The 7,469-nt window shown below is 39.1% G+C and overlaps 1 protein-coding gene across 1 annotated transcript in view; it reads right to left on the bottom strand.

The window, feature by feature from the left end:
- Positions 1 to 7,469, bottom strand: part of YLPM1 (YLP motif containing 1) — a 98,707-nt gene that overhangs the window by 8,215 nt on the left and 83,023 nt on the right. The window lies entirely within an intron of this gene.

The raw sequence follows: 7,469 nt of genomic DNA, 5'->3' as shown, positions 1-7,469 counted from the left end.
AACTGCTTCAGGGATTGAACCTTTGGGGTGGATAGAAATGCACCTGTGACAATATGGCAAATATAATGCTTTTCATGAAAGTATTGTATAAAATATTCTTGGTCAGATTTACCACAGGTATACACACATACACCTGTAAAGTACGAGTTCAGATGATCCACTTTAGAGTATTAATAATGCATGCTGTACCTTTGAGGTAGATCATGGTATCTACATTTACAAAGAGTTACTAAGCACTCACACGTGGAAGAAGATGATTCATGAAAGGAGTATTTTTCAGGATTAGACAATTCCTACACAAAGAAAAAGCTTTTTTTTTTTTTTGAGATGGAGTCTCACTCTGTCACCCAGGCAGGAATGCAGCGACGCAATCTTGGCTCACTGCAGCCTCTACCTCCCGGGTTCAAGTGATTCTTGTGCCTCAGTCTCCCAAGTAGCTGCGATTATAGGTGCACACCACCATGCCCAGCTAATATTTGTATTTTTAGTAGAGACGGGGTCTCGCCATGTTGGCCAGGCTGGTCTTGAACTCCTGACCTCAGGTGATCCGCCTGCCTTGGCCTCCAAAAGTGCCGGGATTACAGGCATGAGCTGCCACACCCGGCCCTCTTTTCAATAACCTAAGTGCTATATATAACCAAGTGCCTAAGAGTTGAATGCTCAGTCCTATTTAAAAAAAAAAAAAAAAAAGCAAAACAGATGCTAGCCTCCAGAGGAAGGGAGTGTCTGATGAAATGTTGAAGGCAGGTAAACAATGAACACAGTAAAGGAACAACCCAAACCATCATCAGTTTTACATGTCCATCTGCTCACCAGGGGTCTGCTTTTCTTTCACCAAGAGTTTTTCAGGGTGATTTCATTTCTCACGATCTCACTGTTCATGCTCAGAAACCCTTGTTTTGCCATTTCCAATTCTCCAGTCACACCTCAAACAAATGTCAATTCCTCTTCTTCCCTTAGGAAAACCTCCCTCTTTCTCCTATTTACTGATTTCTGTGGCTCTGACTTCCATGCCCTCAGTTACTGCTTCTGGACTGGAGCTTCAGCTGTCTGCAAGAATGTTGTTCCTCCCTTTACCTTTTTCCCACTTTATCCTCAGGTATCTGACCTGACAATGCTTCCCCCACCCTATTTGCTTTCCACCTCACCTAATACCTTTCCCAAGTCGAGTAGTTTGTTAGGTGCATGGGCTTTGGGGTGTGTTTTCATCTGGGCTCACCCACCTATCAGCTATGGATCTCTCTAAATTACTTACTCTTCTTGGCCTCAGCTTGGCCATCTGTAAAACAGAGATAATAATACAGCACCTACCTCATAATATTGTTCTAAGGTTCAGGTAAAACCATACATGTGAAATGCTCAACACACTTCCGGAGCATAGTATGTGCTCAGTAAATGTTAGCTGTATTACTGTTCAGCAGTCATAAATTGTTAGCAAAGTCATGAATTTGTACTGCTTCACAGTGAAAAAGAATTCTTAGCTTAAGAACACCACTGACATGTAACACTGATGCAACCATAAAACTTAGCTTTAAACTATGTTAATATAGTTTGAGAAGAAAACCCAGCTAAAAGCCTTTGTGCTATAAAGTTTATATGCATTTCGTCATTTACTTTTTAATTACAACCCCATGTTGACATGTTTACTTGACAAATGGCATTACGACTATTGCTGTTTCTTGGTTTGTTGCTCAGACGCTGACCTGCTTTTTCCTTACACAGGGGGATACACTGCATTTTTTTTTTTTTTTTTTTTTGAGATGGAGTCTTGCTCTGTGGCCCAGGCTGGAGTGCAGTGGTGCAATCTTGGCTCACTGCAAGCTCCGCCTCCCAGGTTCAAGTGATTCTCCTGCCTCAGTCTCCTGAGTAGCTGGGACTATAGGCGCATGTCACCACGCCTGGCCAATTTTTGTATTTTTAGTAGAGACGGGTTTCACCATATTGGTCAGGCTGGTCTTGAACTCCTGACCTTGTGATCCACCTACCTCTGCCTCCCAAAGTGCTGGGATTACAAGACTGAGCCACTGCGCCCGGCCTACACTGCATTTTTGACATCCTCTTAATTAAAAGCTCAGTGACTAATGTGGTATTTCTAAAATTATGCAACTTGCCATCTCTAACCACTGCTTTTTGGGGCTGTTATCTATGTTCATTGAGTAGAATAGTTTTGGCTTGAATATTTTCTTAACTTCTGTACAGTTATTCAAAAACGTCTCTGTAGTTGTTCCACTTGTTAAAAGGGGCTGGTTCATTGCCTTCTTGACTGGGTCAGGGGTGGGGAGGGAAACATAACTGGAATCCTGGTTTTCTCCCCTCTTAACAGTTAAATCTATATTCAGGATTATTTTTTCATATAGTTGGTTTTTGTTTGTTTTTTGCATCCAGGGTCTTGCTCTGTCACCCAGGCTGGAGTGCAGTGGCAAAATCTTGGATCACTGCAACCGCCACCTCCTGAGCTCAAGGGATCCTCCCACCTCAACCTTCCAAGTAGCTGAGACTACAGGCATGCACCACCATGTATGGCTGTTTTTTGTAGAGATGGGGTCTCACCATATTGCCCAGTTTGGTGTGGAACTCCTGGGCTCAAGAGATCCACCCACCTCAGCCTCCTAGCACTGGGATTACAGGAGTGAGGCACCACACCCAACCTACTTTTTTTGATTGAAAGTAATCCAGCCTCCTTTCTGGTTCTTTTCATTTATAGTCACTAATGTTGATTATCTTCTCCTCTGCTCTTCCATGAGTGTGGGTTGGTGATTATCAGAATATTTAAGGCTCTAAATGTCTTCTGGCTAGTCTATTTCTACATTGTCTTTTTCAAATCAAACTTTATGAGACAATGGGATTGTCAACATCAAGTTTTGCTGACTTCTTACTGTATTAAATTTCTAACAAAAAAACATAATTACATCAGGCAGAATGCATTTTTGATATATACCCCAAAGCTGCTTTTGCTCAAGATTCCTATCTTTGTGTTTAGACACTTCTTTTCACACATCCCATTACTTCATCAGAGCTGAGCTTGCTGACTCTGAACCAATCAGAGCAAACTCCAGAAACTCTTATTTCATATAGAATTCTTGCCAAAAATGGTGCCCCAAAAAAGAATTTCTAAGGTAGACAGGGGGATGTGGGTACAAGAACAGAATACAAACTGTTTTGTTGATTGTAATTTATCAGCAAGTCCTGGGAACAGAAAGTTTAATAACACTGGACTTTCCTAAACACCTTAATTTTGACATACCAGTTGCAAAGATAATTTTTAAATTATCCTATCCATGAGGATTTATCCTCATGCCATGTGAACGGTAGACATGATTATGTATCCTTATGCTCTGGAGACAGTAACACCTAAAAAATGGGGGTGAGGCAGGGTTTGACAGTTGACTTAATGCTTAGAATATGCTATTTAAAGTGACTGTTTCTATTTCTTTATTATAAAGCCATGCCTATTCAATTCAAACACATCAGGGCATTTCTCTGGGAGGCCAATAGTCTTCTTACTGTTTTAGGACTAAAAATACACAATGACTGTTTACTGAGCAGGTCTCAAATGTTCTGAAGTTTGGCAGAAAAAGAACTTCCTAGCATTCAATTTGTCCAAAAATTAAGATCAGCAACAGATTCTTATGCTCTGGGGCATATACTTCTCATTTTACTCCCTTCAAATAAAGCAAGTGACCATGCTTGAACTACTCAAAAGCATAGTTACTGAGAAAAGCACCAATATTGATGATCTCATGAAAAAAAAAAAAAAAAAAAGCCACTTTATGTTGCAAAAGCTATGCTACTTACCCCCTCAAAGCAGCAGTCCCCAACAATATAAAGTCCTGAATTTAAGTCATGATGGGACTACAAGCAAAGTGACTCATTCTATACTCATTCTCTTAACAGTTCTTCACATTCCCACATGGAGTTCTGAATCTTGATTATGGTGGTGGTGATTACATGAAGCTACATGAGATAAAATTGCACAGAACAAAACACACACAAATACATGAAGCTACATGAGATAAAATTGCACAGAACCAAACACACACACACACAAGTGCTTGTAAAACTGGTAAAATCTGAATAAGCTCTGTGGAGTGTATCAACATCAATTTCTTGGCTTTTAAAAGTTTTGACACACACTTCTCATTGTATAAGATGTTACCATTGAGGATGGCTGGTTGAAGAATACACCAGGACTTCTCTGTACATTTTTTTCTGCAACTTCCTATGAATCTGTAACTATTTCAAAATAAAAATTTAAAAAACAATGAGAAATCAGAATCTTTGGGGAAAAGTTCTACCGAAGGAGTCATGTACTCTAAAGAAGACGCAAAAAAGTCCATACCACCATAAAATGCATTTATAAGGACACTTATGCCACAAATAGAGATTAATTATCTTAGGTATCAATGCAGATTAATTTAAAGAGATCATTCTAGCTTATTAAAAATAGCAATTCTCATTTTCTTGAGGTTTGTTCATTTTGTATGTGATAACTGGAACTATGAACTAGTTCTCTCCTTAAAATCAGAAAGGACAAGCCACAGAAAAATAATTTGTTCTGCCTGCCCACTGCACTTCTCTTCTTCCATCTACAACCTCCTCCACAAACCAAATTTCTCCTCTAAGCTTTCAAGTTTAAATAACGTTGGACCACAACTCATGTCTGTCTATCGTGAGGAAACTTCACAACTGCAAAGGCCTAGGCTTGTTTCCAGGCCCACGGGCAAACACATGTTTTAGATTAAAAGGCATTTTAAATCTTGGCTTTATTTGCTTCCAAGAAGCCAGACTGTCCCTGTGCCTAAGCTGTTCCTTGGCTATCAAGCACCTTTGGAAACCGCATTAACTCTTTCAAGCTAGGTGGATTTTCTTTCGCACATTTAAAGAGTTTTATTAACAAGCATCCTTCCAACAACTGTTATCTTCCACACCTGCAAAGTTAACCAACGGACCAGGGCCTTCGCAAGTTTTGCTTAATGAACCTATCGTCAGCTAGAGATGAAATAAAATTTAAAATCCCCTTTACCCCACCGGTTCTCAAAGTTGGCTGCATATTAGAATGACCTGGTGGCCTTTTAAAAAATTACCAAGGCCTGGGTCCCACTCCTAGATTCTGATTTAATTGCTATGAGGTGTAGCCTGAGCTTTGGGAGTTTTAAAAGCTCCCCAGGTCAAAACCACCACTTGAGTGCACAACTCTTCACACTTTTTATATTTTATCATTCTTCCAAAAATGCATACATAGAGAAAGGAGTAATCATCTATTTGAGTGTTTATGGAATCTAAGCAATCATTCCACCAGAACCTTACCAATCCAGGAGTTAAGGCCTCCAATGTCAGTCAATAGCCTTCCCTCTGGCCCTGAAAATAAACACTGGGAATGCTGCCTTTCAGGTCTAGTAGAGGCCCTGCCAATGCACTCAGTTGCATATCTAGTGAAAACAGAAGGCCCAGGTGAGAAACAGAAAATCCTCAAAGTATGTTCTTTTAATAAAAGCTTTACTACCTAAACAAATAAACTAGATCCTATTAAGAAAAGTGGGTGTTCCAGACTTCATTTTTTTTTTTTTTGAAAATACAAAAACTGTATTTTCCAGGATCATTCAAACTTGTATGAAAAGAAGAGGTATGATGTAAGAAAATATTTTCACAGCACCTCCGGATCCAAGTTGTCATAATTCCAAAGGGAGCAGAGAATGACTTGGAAAAAAGAACTTCATGATTAAAGATTATTTTCTCAATTGACATTTTACCTTCCCCAAGATTGAAACAGCACCTATTCCAAAAGCAAACTGGTTATGAACTATCGCTACCACTTAGAACCTATTTTGCTTATCCATATCAATTCCAAATCTAGATTCAAAAGGCAGAATTCAAATGACTGCAGCATATAAAACTGGAATTTTAAAATGAGAAAAAAATTTTTTTGAAACCCCCAATGTTAAATTAAGACTGTTTCTAAAACACACATGTAGATAATTATTAGGAGAACATAAAAAGAGAAATGGTTTCCCTATAGCCCAGTAATTCAATTCTTCTGTATCTTCCCCGGGGGAAGATTTTTGAAAATAAGCCTGCAAAAGGCATTTACAAGGATGTTCAATGCAACACTGGTATGACAGTGAAAAACTCACAAAAAAAGGAAAAAGTAATCCATTATACACATACCATGGAATATACACAAACATGAATGCATGTATATATATTTACCTATATATACATATACATGCATGTGTGTGTATCCAAGACACAGTAGGTCTGCAGAACAGTATGTAAAGAATATCAGTCATGTAAAAAACAGTAAAACTGTATTTGTATAGGCAAGTACATATGTATACAAATACACACAAAAAGGTTTGGAAAAGCCACACTCCAAAATAACAGTAATTACCTCTAAGATTCAAGGTATTTGTGCTTAAGGGGGAGAGGGGAGTGTTGAGCTTTATCTGTAATATTTTATTTTTTAATAATGAAAATGAATTCACATCTTCTGGACAGAATAAATGAATTTGAAAAAGACGATGCCCAGGAACACTTTAAGAAATTAAACATAATTATACCCACCTTGACTGTGACAGGTGCCAACAGAGCTTTAATGACACACATCCTCTTTCCTCAGTGGAAATAGTAGAAAGCAGTGGAGGGTTTAGAGCAGAATATTTGGACCAAATTTGCATCCAGGTATAGTGGCCATTTAGCTGTTCCACTTAACCAAAGGGAATTCTCACTGTCTTCTTTTCCTGGGATAGATGTGTGCCCACTATTTAACTGTATACACACAAGGTGCTTACCTGCAACTTGAGAAATGGAGGCACTGGAAGGATGTCACTCAAAAGGGGTAGCGGGGAGACAATATTCATGCTTCCATGTGAAAGCCAGCAATGGACAAAAATCAACCCACCGCAAATTCAGCATCAGTATATTACATATGTGTTGCCACTTGGCTCAATGAAGACAGAAATGCTTTTCCAAAATACAGTAAAAAGGTGCTGCTCAAAATATTTATATGTAATAAAATCTGATGTTTCCTTTCTTACAAATATCTTCTTTGCCATAACTGTCTTTCAGACTTGTCATCATCCTTTAGAGTATATGTCAGAAAAGTCCCAAAATGACAGCCTATTGGTAACATGTGGCTTCCAGATGTGATTTGTTTCTACTGTGACTATTTCACATAAAAATCCAGACTTCCACTTCATCTTCATCTAGTAACATTGGGTCTGTCTTTCTTCATTCCAACCACTGGCTGGAGAACTGTCCCCTGAGACAGGACAAGCACTCTGCACCATCCCAGCCTCCACCATACCCTACTGCTTCCTGAACCCTGAGGCTGAGAGGGCCAAGTACCCTGTTTTATTCTGCTTCTGCTGTTGTTTTTCTCACAGTAAAGAAAAAATAATACTGTACTTACGTCTCTACCAAAGGAGGGAGAACTAAGAGAGTGCCAAAAGTTTTGAGAATGAGAAACAGGG

Source organism: Pongo pygmaeus, chromosome 15 (assembly GCF_028885625.2).
Source record: "Pongo pygmaeus isolate AG05252 chromosome 15, NHGRI_mPonPyg2-v2.0_pri, whole genome shotgun sequence".
Taxonomy (NCBI): domain Eukaryota; kingdom Metazoa; phylum Chordata; class Mammalia; order Primates; family Hominidae; genus Pongo; species Pongo pygmaeus.
The sequence above is the reverse complement of the archived record's forward strand: the minus strand, read 5'-3'. Positions and strand labels throughout refer to the sequence as shown.